The sequence below is a fragment of the Mobula birostris genome, chromosome 7, assembly GCF_030028105.1.
Source record: "Mobula birostris isolate sMobBir1 chromosome 7, sMobBir1.hap1, whole genome shotgun sequence".
NCBI classification, from domain to species: domain Eukaryota; kingdom Metazoa; phylum Chordata; class Chondrichthyes; order Myliobatiformes; family Myliobatidae; genus Mobula; species Mobula birostris.
In genome coordinates this window covers 181,475,223-181,493,497 of record NC_092376.1, presented here as the reverse complement: position 1 = coordinate 181,493,497, position 18,275 = coordinate 181,475,223, and positions in this window count along the sequence as shown.

The window sequence follows — 18,275 nt, the reverse complement described above, 5'->3', positions numbered from 1 at the left end:
GACCTACATACGGACCATATCCCTCCCTACACCTCCCAGCCATGTATCTGTCCAATTTAATCTTAAATGTTAAAAAAGAACCTGCATTTACCACCTCGTCTGGCAACTCATTCTTTACTCCCACCACTCTCTGTGTGAAGAAGCCCCCCCTAATGTTCCCTTTAAACTTTTCCCCCCTCACCCTTAACCCATGTCCTCTGGTTTTTTTCTCCCCTTGCCTCAGTGGAAAAAGCCTGCTTGCATTCACTCTATCTATACCCATCATAATTTTATATACCTCTATCAAATCTCCCCTCATTCTTCTACGCTCCAGGGAATAAAGTCCTAACCTATTCAACCTTTCTCTGTAACTGAGTTTCTCAAGTCCCGGCAACATCCTTGTAAACCTTCTCTGCACTCTTTCAACCTTGTTTATATCCTTCCTGTAATTTGGTGACCAAAACTGAACACAATACTCCAGATTCAGCCTCACCAATGCCTTATACAACCTCATCATAACATTCCAGCTCAATACTTTGATTAATAAAGGCCAATGTACCAAAAGCTCTCTTTACGACCCTATCTACCTGTGACGACACTTTTAGGGAATTTTGTATCTGTATTCCCAGATCCCACTGTTCCACTGCACTCCTCAGTGCCTTACCATTAACCCTGTATGTTCTACGTTGGTTTGTCCTTCCAACGTGCAATACCTCACACTTGTCAGTATTAAACTCCATCTGCCATTTTTCAACCCATTTTTCCAGTTGGTCCAAGTCCCTCTGCAGGCTCTGAAAACCTTCCTCACTGTCTACTACACCTCCAATCTTTGTATCATCAGCAAACTTGCTGATCCAATTTACCACATTATCATCCAGATCATTGATATAGATGACAAATAACAATGGACCCAGCACTGATCCCTGTGGCACACCACTAGTCACAGGCCTCCACTCAGAGAAGCAATTCTCTACCACCACTCTCTGGCTTCTTCCATCGAGCCAATGTCTAATCCAATTTACCTCCTCTCCATGTATACCTAGCGACTGAATTTTCCTAACTAACCTCCTATGCGGGACCTTGTCAAAGGCCTTACTGAAGTCCATGTAGACAATATCCACTGCCTTCCCTTCATCCACTTTCCTGGTAACCTCCTCGAAAAACTCCAACAGATTGGTCAAACATGACCTACCACGCACAAAGCCATGTTGACTCTCCCTAATAAGCCCCTGTCTATCCAAATGCTTGTAGATTCTGTCTCTTAGTACTCCCTCCAATAACTTACCTACTACTGACGTTAAACTCACCGGCCTATCATTTCCCGGATTACTTTTCGATCCTTTTTTAAACAACGGAACAACATGAGCCACTCTCCAATCCTCCGGCACTTCACCCGTAGACAGCGACATTTTAAATATTTCTGCCAGGGCCCCCGCAATTTCAACACTAGATGGAAAGAATGACTGTGAGATTGATTTGTCTACTGAAGTACATGAACACAAAGTTCAAAATTCAAAATAATTTGTTTTATCGAAGTACATATATACAGCTCTGGAGTTCTCCTTCTTGAGGATATATTCAATGAATCTACAGAATAATAACAACAAACTGTACAAGTAGAAAAAGACTCAATATGCAATAAATATCAAGAACATGAGATGAAGAATCCTTGAGAGTGAATACATTGACTGTGGGAAGATTTCAATGATGGTTTGTCACCCTGAACCCAAGTGCTATGAAATAATTCTATGCTGAACCTAAGAGGCCCTATATTGTACATCAAGAGTTGGATTAATTTTGCTCCAACACAAAGGAGCCAGGATAGAAAGGTAGAGAGAAATGAAAGCCAAGAGGCAGAGGTCAGATCAAAGTTTAAAGTTCAAAATTCAATGCAAAATTTTTGTCATTATATACAATCCCGAGATTCATTTTCTGCGGGTTGCTCAGCAAATCTAGAGAATAGTAGCTATCACAGTATCAATGAAAGATAAATTAGACTGCAGAAGACAAAAAACTGTGCAAATGCAAATATAAAAAAGTAATAAATAATGAGAACATGACATAACAAGATAATAAATACTTAAAGTGAGATCATTGGTTGTGGGAACATGTTAATAGATGGGCAAGTGAGTGTAGTTATCCCCTTGGTTCAGGAGCCTGATGGTTGTGAAGTAGTAATAATTCTTGCATCTGGTGGAGCGAGTCCTGACAATCAGTCATAATCTTATTAAATATCATGAGTTTCGAGAAGGCTTACTCCTGGTCGCACTTCTGGAATACTGGCATGCAAAGCAACAAGGAAACCAACAGAATGGTATTGCTTATTGGGGGGGTATTGAATATAAAGGGAGGGAGGATATGCTTCAGTTATATAGGACAGTGCCGGGACATGATGTGGTGTATTATGCACATAGTAGTCCACAGTTTATTGTTCCAAATTCCAGCATCTGCAGTTTCTTATATTTCCATTGGCCTTAAGGAATAATACAGCACATTACAGGCCTTTTGGCCTACAAATTTGTGCCGACCCTAGGGTTGTCAACTTTCTCACTCCCAAATAAGGGACAAAAGTAGCAGTCAAATATGAGACACTTCTGTTTACCCCGAGAAAGACCATGAAGCCTTACACGGGCACCTGTGTGCGCATGCGTGATGTGCACATGCGTGTACATGCCTATTTTTTTCTACAAATCGGTTTTGGCTTAATCTTCCCGATTCTGCTTTTACTATATGTTAGTGTTATTTTAGGTTTTATGTGTTATTTGGTAGGTTACTTTTTGGTTCTACGAACGCTCAAAACATTTTCCCGTATAAATTAATGGTAATTGCTTCTTCGCTTTACACCATTTCAGCTTATGAACAGTTTCATAGGAACGCTCTACCTTAGCGGGAGAAATACGGGACAAGGGCAGTCCCGTATGGGACAAACCAATTTAGTCCAATATACAGGATGTGCCGGCTAATATGGGACAGTTGGCACCCCAGCCGACCCTTTAACCTACTTGAGGATCAATCCCATATGACTATCAGATATAGGAAAAGAATTAGGCCATTTGGCCCATCGATGCTGCTCTGTCATTTCATCTTGGCTGATCCATTTCCCTTTCAGTCTTGATCCCCTGCCTTCTCCCTCTACCTCTTCATGCACTGACTAATCAAGAATCTATCAACCTCTGCCTTAAATATACCCAACGATTTGGTCTCCACAACCACCTGTGGCAACAAATTCCTCAGATTCATCACTCTGGCTATAGAATTTCCTCCTCATCTCCATTCTAAATGTACGCCCCTCTTTTCTGTGGCTGTGCTTCTGGCTGTAAAGACTTCATCATATGAAGCATCCTCTCCAGATCCACTTTATCGAGGCCTTTCAACATTTGATAGGTTTCAATAAGACCCTCCCCCCACTCATTCTTGTGAATTCCTTTGAGAACAGGCCCAGAGCCATCAAATTCCCCTCATGTGATAAACCATCAGATTTGTGAACCACCTTTGAATCCTTTCCAATGTCAGCATACTCTTTCTTAGATAAGGAGCCCAAAACTGATCACAATACTCCAAGTGAGGCTTCACCTGTGTCTGATAAAGCCTCAACATTACATCTCTTCTCTCTGTATAGCCCTCAATATTTCTTTCATCCTTGTGACTATCTAAGTGTCTCTTAATGGTTCCTAATGTATCTGCCTCTACTGCCACCTCTGGCAGTGCATCCCACACACTTCAGCCTACCTCCCTCCCACTGCCTGTGTAAAAACTTACTTAACTTACTTCTGACATACCCCTTTACTTTCTTTCAAATACCTTACAGTTATGACCTCTCACATTAGCCATTTCTGCCCCAGGAAAAAGTCTCTGGCTGTCTACTCTCATGAGAAATGATCTTTAATCCTGGTAAATCTCCTCTGCTCTCTCTCTAATCTAAGCATCCTCCCTCTAAACAGATGCCTTGAACTGAAAACAATGGAAAGAAAGGAACTGTTAATGTTTCAGGCTGAAATAGCCCGATTGGTCAGTGGGTCTTATTACAGGATTTCAAACCAAAATGCTGATATCACCTTTGCTCCCATAGATACTGCTCGACCCACTGAGTTTTTCTGACAGTTTGTATTGTATTTCTTTGTTCTACTGTGAATGCCTAGGAATAAACGATTGTCCAGATAGTACATGGGGACATTCACATACATTGATGATAAATTTATTTTGAATTTTGAGATGATTTGTTTATCCAATAAAAATCTTGTCATACACTGCTCCATTACCATGCTGTTCGATGGTCTTCGGTCTAACTTCCTTTTAGCATCATATATTGATTAGTTCTCAATTTTTTTTTTAAACAGTTTTAGGCACATATATAAAGCTAGGGTGCTTAGGACTTTTGCATAGTATTGTATTTGTCAACATGGAGTGGAGAGCGAGTTTGTAAATCTGGAGGGAGCAAAGGATGTTGGGAATGGCGAGGGTGGAGCGCCGTGGGGGGATGTGGAATGGGTGGCAGAGAAGGAGTGCCAGGGGTGGGAGGAGTGTCACAGGTACAGACACGCCCAGCCCTGAAACACCAGCCAAGGTCATTTGATTCCAAACAATTGGTTTATTGATCATTACAGAATATCCCTCAGATTCTTCCCACTCCCTTCCCTCTCCCCAAACACAATTCCCTACTCCCCGACCCCATCCCACCCTCATTCCACAATAGAGACTCATTGGAATCACTTACTTATGTCATAAAACTTGTTTTTTTTGGGGAGGGGGAACAACAATACAGTGCAATGCATCAAATTGCTGCAATCCTGTGCAAAAGTCTGAGGCACTCTGGCTATACATATGCACCTAAGACTTTTGAATAGTTTTGTACAATACTGTTCCTTATTACATCCGGGCAAAAATATCTCTGACAGTCCAGAAGTCCCATGTGAAAGCTTAGATTGTCAGCTTGGATTGTGGATTTCAACGTGTGGAATTGGCTTTGATCACTCTCCTCTCTGCCCTTTGCAACCCTCTCAGCAAAGCAAACCATCTGTTCTGAAATGCTCTCCCTGGCATCCTTCTTAACCTTTCACTTGGCATGCATTAACAAGGGCATGTAACAACGATAAGGGTCCACCTTAATCACATCTCCTGAAGGCTGCAGATCTCATGGGAGCAACGACAGTGTTGCATGTTTCAGACAAGCAACCCAAGTGTTGAATTCCATTCCTGAAAGAATGAACGGAGAGCTGACTGAAGAGTTGAAGGGGATGGCCAAGGTAGATGTTGCAGCTGAAGGGAGAGTCTGGACTTAGTGAGGTGTAATCCCAGGATAAAGCCAGTCTCTTAATATGGAGATGAGACAGAAACAGATTTATTATTACTGCCTTAGATACACAGAAACTGTTCTTTTGTGGCATCACTACCATATAAAAACATGAATTTAAAATAAATTACAAAAATAGTAAATAAATAACACACAGAAAATATATAATAAAGATTTATGAACTGTTTGGAGATCTGATGTTGGAAGGAAAGAAGCCATTCCTGAATCATTGTGCTTGGGTCTTCAGGCTCCTCTACCTCCCATCCAATATTAGTAATGAGAAGAGAACCGATGTTGGATGCGAGGGCCCTTAGTGATGGAAGCAGCCTTGCTGAGGCACCGCCTCTTGAGGTTGTTCTCAACAGTTGTGCAATTATGGAGCTTTTAGGTGAGAGTGTGAAAGTTTAAAGGGGATTTACAAGGCAGGTTTTTCTTTACATTGAGCTGCCTGGAACGTGGTGCCAGGGAAAAGTGAAAGCAGATATCATAGCAATGGTTCAGATGAATTAGTCTGGCACATGGATAGGCAGGGAATGGACAGTACTGTGCAAAACTCTCAGGCCCATATATACAGCTAGGGTGCCTAAGACTTTTGCATAGTACTGTAGTAACTTTCTGTATTGGACTGTACTGCTGCCACAAAAAGAAAACAAATTTCATGACACATGTGAGTGATGATAAACCCGATTCTCATATAGGACTTTTAGAAACATAGAATCTTAGAAAACATACAGCACAATACAGGCTCTTTGGCCCACAAAGCTGTGCCAAGCATGTCCCTACCTTAGAACTACCTAGGCTTTACCCATAGCCCTCTATTTTTCTAAGCTCCATGTAGCAATACAGGAGTCTGCTAAAAGACCCTATCGTTTCCACCTCCACCACCGCTGCCGGCAGCCCATTCTACTCACTCACCACACTCTGCATAAAAAACTTACCCCTGACATCTCTTCTGGACCTACTTCCAAGCACCTTAAAACTATGCCCTCTCATGCTAGCCATTTCAGCCCTGTGGAAAAGCCTCTGACTATCCACACGATCAATACCTCTCATTATTTTGTACACCTCTATCAGATCACCTCTCATCCTCCATCGCTCCAGGGAGAAAAGGCCGAGTTCACTCAACCTATTTTCATAAGGCATCCTCTCCAATCCAGGCAGCATCCTTGCAAATCTCCTCTGCACCCTTTCTATGGTTTCCACATCCTTCCTATAGTGAGGCGACCAGAACTAAGCACAATATTCCAAATGGGGTCTGACCAGGGTCCTACATAGCTACAACATTATCTCTCAGCTCTTAAACTCAGTCCCATGATTGATAAAGGCCAATGCACCGTATGCCTTCTTAACCACAGAGTCAACCTGTGTTGCAGCTTTGAGTGTCCTATGGACTTGGACCCCTAGATTCCTCTGATCCTCCACGATGCCAAGAGTCTTACCATTAATGCTATATTCTGCCATCATATTTGACCTACCAAAATGAACCATTTCACACTTATCTGGTTTGAACCTCATCTGCCACTTCTCAGCCCAGTTTTGCATCCTATCCATGTTCCGTTGTAACCTCTGCCAGCCCTCCACACTATCCACAACAGCCCCAACCTTTGTCTCATCCACAAATTTACTAACCATCCCTCCACTTCCTCATCCAGGTCATTTATTAAAATCACGAAGAGTAGGGGTCCCAGAACAGATCCCTGAGGCACACACTGACCTCCATGCAGAATATGGCCTGTCTACATTCACTCTTTGCCTTCCGTGGTCTGTTTTCTGTAAGTAGGGTGCCGTGCACAATTCTGATTTGATGGAGGCAGACGTGAAAGCACGGAGGAACATCTGGTGAAACCTCTGAAATGCTGTTTCGCTGCCACCACTACTGTGTGATCCGAAATCTCCGGAGGGGAAGGTCCTGAATCCTCGGCTTTGCCTGTTGCTTGGTGCCCGGGGCTGGGGTTGAAGCGCTTGGCAGAGATGGTGCTCGGTGTCAGAGGCACGAAGTTTTCGGACGGACTCAGAGTTGGACTGTGGTCAGGGTGCTTCCAGGATGCTGCTTTGGCAAGTCTGCGGCCCTGGAAGCTCACGGCAGGGAGAGTTTCTCCCTTCTACCGTCTGCCGTCTGCGTGAGATGCTGGGGCTATTGGGACTTTGAGACTTTTTTTTACTGTGCCCATGGTCTACTTTTATCAAATTACGGTATTGCTTTGCACTGTTATAATTATGTGGTTTTTGTTAGTGTTAGTCTTGGTCTGTCTTGTGTTTCTGTGATATCATACTGGAGGAACATTGTATCATGTTTTAATGCATGCATTTCTAAATGACAATAAACGAGGACTGAGTGTCCTCATAATCTAATCTAATCTACTCCCATGCCTCCTTACCTCCTTACTTTCTCAATAAACCTTGCATGGGCTACCTTATCAAATGCCTTGCTAAAATCCGTTTACATTACATCTACGGCTCTACCTTCATTAATGTGCTTAGTCACATCCTCAAGAAATTCAATCAAGCTCATAAGGCATGACCTGCCTTTAGCAAAGTCATGCTGACTATTCCTAATCATATTATGGACTGAGAGTGGGAAGAGGGCAGAGAGAGAGGAATCATGGTTGGGGAGAGGGGAAGGGAGCAGAAAGCACCAGAGAAACATTCTGTCATGATTAATGAACTAATTGTTTGGAACCTCATTCTTTATTTATGATCTAATCCACTTATTCGAGGTTCAAAGTTTCATTTTTTTTGTCAAAGTATGCATGTACAATACAACTGATATATGTCTTCTGCAGATAGCTATGAACTACAGACAGACCATGGGGTTTGTTCATAAAAGGACATCAGCTGCCCCCCTGCATTAAAAGAAATACAAAACTCAAATCCCAAAATCCCCACCCCCTTGCGCACAAAAAAAAGCAATAGCAACAACTCCTCCACCCCTCCCTCTTAGGAAAAACGGTGACTCAACAATCCCTGATCTCCAATTCGCCAAGAAGAACAGCAACAGTAGCGTCGAAATCCCCAAACCCCCTCCACACACAAAGTTTAACACATCACTCCCTGCTAATCAGCTACAAGAAAGCACCAAAAGAACTGAAGGAGACCAATATAAAGAACATTCTAATAATCACATGAATCTCAAAATATTAAACATCTTTCCCTCGGCATACGAGAAAAGCAGCCACACCAACTCCGTCCTTCCATGAAGAGTGACCGCCACGCCAGGTCCAAATGCCACCAACCCAGCTGCTGACCATTGTGTACCCGGTGACCTCTGTTGGGAACATCGCTAACCCCCTCACATTCACCTTGAAGCTTTATTCTTTCTTGCTGCTTCTAGATGGAGTCATTCGTGACTCCATGCCCCTGGTATCAGTAGAGCAAACATGATTAAGAAGCTCTGAGAGGGATACATGCCAAAGAAGTAAATGGGACTGCCATAGGCAGACATTTTGGTTGCCAAGGAGCATTGGGCCTAAGAACATTTCTTTATGGTGTCTAACTTTATGAATCATTAATACTTTTCCTTAAATAGAGGATAGAGATTGAGCAAGCTGGGACTTTTCTCTTTGGAGAGGAGGGAAAAAGGTGATTTGATAGAGGTATGCAAGGTTTTAGGAGGCACGGACAGCGTAACAAATCATTTACAGAAGAGATTGTGCAGAGCAACTCACCCAAAATTCCGGAGGAACTCCACAGGTCAGGCAGCATCTGTGGAAATAAATAACCAGTCGACATTTCAAGCCGAGACCCTGCAAGACTGAAAAGGAAGGGGAAAGCTGCCGGAATAAAAAGGTGGGGAGGGAGAAGAAGGATAGCTAGAAGGTGGTAGGTGAAGCCAGGTGGGTAGAAAAAGTAAAGGGCTGGAAAGGAAGGAATCTGATAGAGGAGAGTGGACCATACGAGAAAGCAGAGGAGGATGGAACCCACTGGGAAGTGACAGGCAGGTGAGCAGATGCAAAAGTTCAGTTTGCGGAATAGAGGGGAGGTGGAGGGATTTTCTTTTTTAAACCAACACCTTTTTCCCAGCACAGTAATGGCTAATATGAGAGGGCATAATTTTAAGGTGATTTGGGGAAAGTATAGGGGCACATCAGAGTGGCAAGTGCATGGAACACAGTGTTGGGGATAATTGGGGACATTTAAAAAAGTCTTAGGCACATGGATGAAAGAAAAGCAAAGGGCTTGTATACTCTGGAATTTAAAAGGCTGAGAGGGGATCTTATTGCTATAATTATTATAATTGCCCAGTCCAGTTATTTAGTTCTAAATGTTCAGTTCCATTCTCTGAATATTCATGTGCCTCTTCAACACCTCTATCATCTCTACTCTACCAACACTCCTAGTAAGGCGTTCCAGGCACTCTCCAATCTCTGTGGAAAAGAACTTGACGACCTGAACACCTCCTTTGAACTTCCTCCCTCTCTCCTTAAATGCATGTTCTCTAGTATTAGACATTTGGAGGGAAAACACTCAGAACATCTGATCTACCTATGCTACTCATAAGCTTATAAATTTTTATCTGGTCTACCGTCAGCCTCTGCACTCCAGAGAAAACTACCTTAGTTTGTCCATCCAAGCTCAAAGTCAAAGTATATTTCTTTTTAATGTAAATTTACCAACGGGATTAATTTTCGTGTAAGCATTTGCAGGAAAATAAAGAAATATAATAGAATTTATGGTATCACAAGGATGATTCTGGGAATGAAAGGTTTATCATACCAGGAACATTTGATAGCTCTGGACCTGTACTCGCTGGAATGTAGAAGGATGAGGGGGATATCATTGAAATCTTTCGAAGTTAAAAGACCTAAACATGGTAGATATGGAAAGGATGATTCCCATGGTGGGGGAGTCTAGCTCAAGAGGGCATAGACTCAGGATAGAGGGGCGTCCATTGAAAACAGAGATGAGGAGAAATTTCTTTAGTCAGAGAGTGGTGAATTTGTGGAATTTATTACCACAGGCAGCTGTGGAGGCCAGGTCGTTGGGTTTACTTTTTAGGCAGAGCTTGATAGGTTTGTGATTGTACACGGCATCAAAGGTTATGGGGAAAATGCTGGGGAGTGGGGCTGAGGAGGGGAAAAAAAAAGATCAGCCATGATTGAATGGCGGAGCTAACTCGATGGGGCAAATGGCCTAATTCTGCTCCTTTGTCCTATGGTCTTATGGTCTTATAGTTAGGATACTTTCCACTGTGTATCTGTAGAAGTTTGCCAAAGTTTTAAATGACATTCAGAATCTATGCAAACTTCTACGAAAGTAGAAGCACTGTTGTGTCTTTGTGACGGCACTTACTATGCCACTCCATAGAGCACACGCAGTCTAATCCAGGCATATATCCTAATAAGCCTCTTCTGCAGTCTCTGCACATCTTCCGCATTCTTCCTATAATGAGGACACAGAAATAAATGCATAGCTCTAGAATCAGATACCAGAGTTTTATAAAGCTGCAACATAACTTCATAACCCTTGGGCTCACTGCCTCGACTAACAAATGCAAGCAAGTTTTACCACCGTATAAACTTAGATAGCCTTTAGTACTACTTTAGTAAACATGTCATGTGAAAGGATTTGCAGTATGGAGATATTTCATGGGCAGGCTTTCCTTCAGTCTTCCTTCAGGACCCTAGATGATACACATATTCTTGACAATGAAAGTTTGAATCTACATTAAAAATAAATGATAGGGGACTTTGAATGATGTTGCAGCTAAGTGGAATGTAATCCACTTGGCCTTGGATCACCCGGACAATAGTAATACTTGCACTTATTGACAACAGATCAACGTTCAACACAATTGTACCCTCAGTTCTAATCAACAAGCTCCAAAACCTGGGCCTCTGAACCTCCTTCTGCAACTGGATCCTTGATTTCCTTAGAGAGAGCCTACTGTCTAGGCGGATCAGAAATAACATCTCTACTTTGCTGAAAATCAACACTTGCGTACCTCAGGAATGTGTGCTTAGCCAACTGCGTTACTCTCTCTACACCCACGATTGTGTGGCTGGGCACAGCTCAAGTGGCATCTATAAATTTGCCAAAACACAATTATTGTTGGCATGATTTCAGATGTTGACAAGAAGGCATACAGTAAAGAGACAGATCTGCTGGTTGAGTGGAGTCACAGCAATTACCTTGCATTCAATATCAGTAAGATCAAGGAATTGATTGCGGACTTTAGGAAGGTCACGTCGAGGGAACACACACCAGTCCTTATCAAGGGATCAGTAGAGGAAAGAGTGAACAGTTTCAATTTCCTGAGTGTTGACATCTTTGAGGATCTATCCTGGGCCCAATGTATTGATGCAATCACAAAGAAGGCATGACAGCAGCTATATTTCATTAGGAGTTTGAGAAGATTTGGTTGGTTACCAAAGACCTTTGCAAATTTCTACAGATGTACCATGGAGAGCATTCTAATGGGTTGTGTCACCATCTGATATGGAGGGGCCACCGCACAGATTCAGAAAAAGATGCAAGAAGTTGTAATCTCAGCCAACTCCATTATGGGCACTAGCCTCCCCAGCTTCCAGAACACTTTTAAAAGGCAATACCTCAAAAAGGTGGTATCCATCATTAATGACACCCACCATCCAGGTCATACCATCTTCTCATTGCTACCATCAGGAAGGTGGTACAGGAGCCTAAAGACACACACTCAATGTTTCAGGAACAGTTTCTTCCCCTCCACCATCAGATTTCTGAATGGACAATGAACCCACGAACACTGCTTCAGCATTTTCCCCTCTTTTTGCACGACTAATTTTTAATTTTTTTGAAATATACATCTTCTTGTAATTTATAGTTTTTATTATTAGGTACTGCTGCCACAGAACAACAAACTTCATGACGTTTGCCAATGATATTAAACCTGATTCTTATGTTGATTCAACGTTTCTGCTTTACAATGAATCCAAGGAAAAGTCCAAAGTTCAAAATAAAGTTCTGTTAGGACTCCAGTCTATTCCGGGGTTGGCCAGCAGGGACAGACATAGTTCCCTACGGGATATTTTTCATGACTGATTGAACGCTCTTGTTATTGATCATTGGGCGCACATGTTTCCAATTAACATCTGTATATTTAAACCCTGCTTGCTGTATCTCAAAGTGTGGTCCTGTAAGTAGCAGGAGCTGCTGGAATTTTTTCTTTGTTGAGTCTTTTCTGATGTCAGTTTGCTGCCTGCTATTTCTGGATTTGTGTTTGGATTACTGCATTTTTCAGATGGACTGGTTGCCTGTCTTGGCTGCAAGAAAGTAAAACTTGCTTTTTGAATCTGTCCATCAACTCCTGTCTGCATTGTGGTTTCTGCATTTGGGTCTACTACCTATCCCTGGTGACACATTTGTAGAGGACCGGACTTTCAACCCAGCTACGTAACTATGGCTCCTGATTGCGCCATTTGCCTTGCAAGTTCATTGTCAATGCATGTATATATCATCAAATACTACCCTAAGATTCTTTCCTTGCAGAAAGAAGTACAGTGGAATCAAGGAAGGACTACATACAAAAGCAGACAATCTGCAAATATTGAGCACATCTACACCAAGTATTGTTGCAAGAAATCAACGTTTATTATCAGGGGTCTCCACCACTCAGGACATGCTCCCTTCTTGCTGCTACCATCAGGAAGAAGGTACGGGAGCCTCAGAACTCAGACCATCAGGTTCAGGAACAGTTATTACCCCTCAACAATCAGGCTCTCAAACCAAAGGGGTAACTTCACTTGCCCCATCTTTAAAACATTCCCACAACCAATGCACTCACTTTCAAGGACTCTTCATCTCATGTTCTGGATATTAATTCTTCTTTTATATCTGCATGGCTTGTTGTCTTTTACACTCTGGTTGAATGCCCCAGTTGAATAGACTTTCATTGATTATGTTATGATTATTCAATAGATTTATTGAGTGCATCCAAAAAAATAAATCTTAGGGTTGTATATGGTGATGTACAAGTACTTTGACAATAAATTTACTTTGAACTCAGAAACAGATAATAATGATAAATAATACTAAGAATAAATAATTCTAAAAATGGAAGTACACAGCATAATGGCATTTCAGAACCTCTGGTGAATGTTTGAGAGTGGGAGAACCGGTTTGAGATCTTTCAGTTAAGAGAAGAAAAAGTTGAAGGATATGCTCGCAGACAGACGTACAATCTCTAATTGTCCAATTAACTCCCAGTGTATTGAGGTCACCTTCATGATTAAATCCTACAGTCTGGCGTTACTTGGTTGTCTGAAAATGCTTCACGCTTGACAAATGTGTGTTCATCAGTTTATGGGATGTGGCTACTGCTGGTACAGTGGTTAGTGCTAGTGCATCACAGCTCCTGAGGTTCAAGTTCCATCCTGATGGCTCCTTTTTCCTGCGCACAGCTTGCATATTACCCTACAACTGCATGATCCCCTTCTCCCCCAAATCCCCCACCCCCGGATATTCTGATTCCCTCCACCCACTCCCCCGCACATCCCAACGATGTGTTGGTAGGTAAGTTATGGCATGGTAGTGGTTAGCGTAATTCTTTTCAGTGCTAATGACTGGGTTTAATTCCAACTGCTGTCTGTAAGGAGTTTGTATGTTCTCCCCATGAGTATGTAGGTTTCCTCTAGATATTCCAGTTTCCACATTCCCAAGATGTGTGGCACATCCTCAGACGATTTTGCTTGTTTACGTAAACAATGTATTTCACAATACTGTACGTTTTGATACTTTGATGAACATGGGACAAATAAAACTAGTCATCTTTATCTTATTTCATAGACTATGTTGAATATCTCTCCGCTAAGCCTCACAAAACAGAATACCAACACTGAGTTTACCTTTATCAATCACTTCTATTCTTTATTACTTGCACCGGGAAAGTTCACCTGCACTCACACCACGGATGGTAGGGGACTTCCACGCATCATTCACAAAAATTTCCATTTATAAATAAAAAAGAGATCTATTTCTAGTGAGCTCAGTCCTTCTGATACAATTGTTTTAGTCTACCATCTGCAGTTGATTCATCTCTGCTACTTCCTTTCTCTTGCACAATGTTCAGTACATCGGGTGCTGGCAGTCACATATTCCATTAGTATGCACAGTTCCTGTAGTGATGAACATATATTGCAACATATTAGTTTAGCACTCTGGGATTGTCTACAACTCCATTTTGTCACATTAAATGGTTACAAAAACTACATATCTCCACAGGTACCTCATTATGATCTTGCTTCTTATTGTTTACCTGCATTCCCTGTAGCTGCATTGTTACAGTTTCCATTCCAGGCCAAACCCTTCGGCAGGATTGGAGAAAAAATGCTGAGGAGTAGACTTAAAAGTTGAGGGGAGGGGAGACAGAAACACCAGGTGGTGGGTGAAACTTGGAGGGAGAGGGATGAAGTAAAGAGCTGGGAAGTTGAGTGGTGAAAGAGACCAAAGACCATGGAAGACATGTTCCCAGAAAGGATACATGGCTGTAGTAGCTGGTCAAAGAGTTGGAGAACAGTAAGAGAGTGTTTCACTGAACTCCTGCTCTTTACTTCAACCCTCCCAGTCTAGGTTTCATCTATCACCTGGTGTTTCTCTTTCCCCTCCGCACACCTTTTAAGTCTACTGCTCAGCTTTTTTCCTCCGGCCCGAAACATCAGCTGTACTTTTCTCCATAGATGCTGCCTGGCCTACTGAGTTCCTCCAGCATTTTGTGTGTGTTGCTCGGATTTCCAACATCTGCAGATCTTCTCTAGTTTGTGATTTGATTACTACTCTGCGAAGTCTTTTCCAGGGGTGCCTACCCTGAAGAAGTTTAAATCTTCCATTCGACCAGAGTTCAGTGAAACTCTCTCTCACTGCTCTGCCGCTGTGACCCCTGCTGCTCTCCAACTCTTCGACCATGTGCTTACCCAGACCTACTACTACAGCCAGGTATCCTTTCTGGGTTATGTCTTCGATGGTCTTCGGTCTCTTTCACCAGTCAACTTCCCAGCTCTTTACTTCATCCTTCCCCCTCCAGGTTTCACCAAATACCTGGTGGTTATCTGGAAATGGTCGGATGAGGCTTATGAAGCACTCCAGGGTTGTTTTGAGGTGACAGACTGGCAGGCACTCTGTGAGCCACATGGAGAGGATATTGATGGGCTCACAGAATGCATCACTGATTACATTAACTTCTGTGTGGACTGTAATGTTCCGACAAGAACTGTCCTTTGTTATTCAAGTAACAAGCCATGGGTGACAAAGGACATTAAGGACATCCCGTATGCTAAAAAGAGGGCATTTAGAGATGGAAATAGGGAGGAGCTGAGGGCAATACAGAGGGACCTGAAAGCCAGGATCAGGGAGGCTAAAGACAGGTACAGGAGGAAGCTTGAGTGGAAACTCCAGCAGAACAATATGAGAGAGGTCTGGAGGGGGTTAAGGACCATCACTGAGTTTCGGCAAACTAGCAACAGAAGAGCTGAAGGCAGTATGGACAGGGCCAACGAACTTAACCTGTTCTTTAACAGATTTGACATTGTGACCCCAGCCCATCCTCCATATGAGCCATCTGTTGTCGGCCCCCAACCAACACATATTCCACTCTCCCCTCCTACCCCTCCTCACAGTCCCCCACACTGCTCTCATGACTATACACCTCCCCCACATGAAACCACCATGGTGGGCTTCACGGCTGAACGGGTGAGAAGACAGCTGAAACGTCTCAACCCAAGCAAGGCTGCAGGACCGGATGGTGTCAGTACCAAGGTACTCAAAGCCTGTGCCCCTCAGCTATGTGGAGTACTTTGCCATGTATTCAACCTGAGCCTGAGGCTCCGGAGGGTTCCTGTGCTGTGGAAGACATCCTGCCTCGTCCCTGTGCCAAAGACGCTGCGCCCCAGCGGCCTCAATGACTACAGACCGGTGGCATTGACCTCCCACATCATGAAGACCCTGGAGAGGCTTGTTCTGGAGCTGCTCCAGCCTATGGTCAGGCCACACCTAGATCCCCTCCAGTTCGCCTACCAGCCCCGACCAGGAGTTGAGGATGCCATTGTCTCCCTGCTGAACCATGTCTACGCCCACCTGGACAAGCCAGCGAGTACTGTGAGGGTTATGTTTTTTGACTTCTGCAGTGCGTTCAACACCATCCGCTCTGCTCTGGTGGGGGAGAAGCTGACAGCGATGCAGGTGGATGCTTTCCTGGTGTCATGGATTCTTGACTACCTGACTGGCAGACCACAGTACGTGTGCTTGCAACACTGTGTGTCCAACAGAGTGATCCACACTTGGGCTCCACAGGGAACTGTCTTGTCTCCCTTTCTCTTCACCATTTACACCTCGGACTTCAACTACTGCACAGAGTCTTGTCATCTTCAGAAGTTTTTGGATGACTCTGCCATAGTTGGATGCATCAGCAAGGGAGATGAGGCTGAGTACAGGGCTACGGTAGGAAACTTTGTCACGTGATGTGAGCAGAATTATCTGCAGCTTAATGTGAAAAAGACTAAGGAGCTGGTGGTAGACCTAAGGAGAGCTATGGTACCGCTGACCCCTGTTTCCATCCAGGGGGTCAGTGTGGACATGGTGGAGGATTACAAATACCTGGGGATACGAATTGACAATAAACTGGACTGGTCTAAGAAAACTGAGGCTGTCTACAAGAAGGGTCAGAGCCATCTCTATTTCCTGAGGAGACTAAGGTCCTTTAACATCTGCCGGACAATGCTGAGGATGCTCTACGAGTCTGTGGTGGCCAGTGCTATCATGTTTGCTGTTGTGTGCTGGGGCAGCAGGCTGAGGGTAGCAGACACCAACAGAATCAACAAACTCATTCATAAGGCCAGTGATGTTGTGGGGATGGAACTGGGTTCTCTGACGTTGGTGTCTGAAAAGAGGATGCTGTCTAAGTTGCATGCCATCTTGGTCAATGCCTCCTATCCACTACATAATGTACTGGGTGGGCACAGGAGTACATTCAGCCAGAGACTCATTCCTCCGAGATGCAGCACAGAGCGTCATAGGAAGTCATTCCTGCCTGTGGCCATCAAACTTTACAACTCCTCCCTTGGAGGGTCAGACACCCTGAGCCGATAGGCTGGTCCTGGACTTATTTCATAATTTACTGGCATAATTTACATATTACTATTTAACTATTTATGGTTTTATTACTATTTATTTATTTATGGTGCAACTGTAACGAAAACTATTTTCCCCTGGGATCAATAAAGTATGACTATGACTATGACTATGACTATGACTATGACTATGACTATTATCTCTCTCCTCCCCCCACCTTTCAATTCTATTCCCCAGATTTTTTTCCCAGTTCTGCCGAAGGGTTTCAGCCCGAAACGTCAACTGTATTCTTTTCCATAGATGCTGCCTAGCCTGCTGAGCTCCTCCAGCATTTTGCGTGTGTTGCTCGGATTTCCAGTGTCTGCAGATTTTCTCTCATTTGTTACAATTTTACCTTGTTCTACCTCAGTACTGTGTAATGATCTGATCTGTGTGAACAGCAGACAAGACAGGCTTTTCACTGTATCTTGCTACCTGTGACAATAGTAAACCAAAACCAATACCATTGCTTCTATAAATCATAAATTGGAACCCTCTGGACAACGTGAAAGGAGGTTATATTTTCCACTTTACTGCTCAGCTTGGGGAGGGATGAAAGACATGGTGAAGATGCCCTTCATTAAAATAGAAGGAAGAGTTGTATGAAGCAGTTGGAGACCAAGACTAGGTAAACAGAAAAAGCCTACTTCTCTGAGCAGTGAGCTCATCAACCAGGACACATAGACCCAAAGCAACAGGAAAAGGCAGTGTTTCATGCATTTCTTCACCCTGTCCCTGTGAGAACTGGAGGGTCTGGAACCCATTCCCTGATGGAGCAGTGGAGACAGAAACTGCCTGCACCTGTAAACAGTGCCTGGATGTGCTTCAACCGCTAAGGGGAGGTACCAAGAGCAAGGGAAAGGAATAAGCCAGTGTCCTCTTTCACATCGCCTGCCCAGTGGTGCGGCTATATTCCCAGACTCTAACTCCC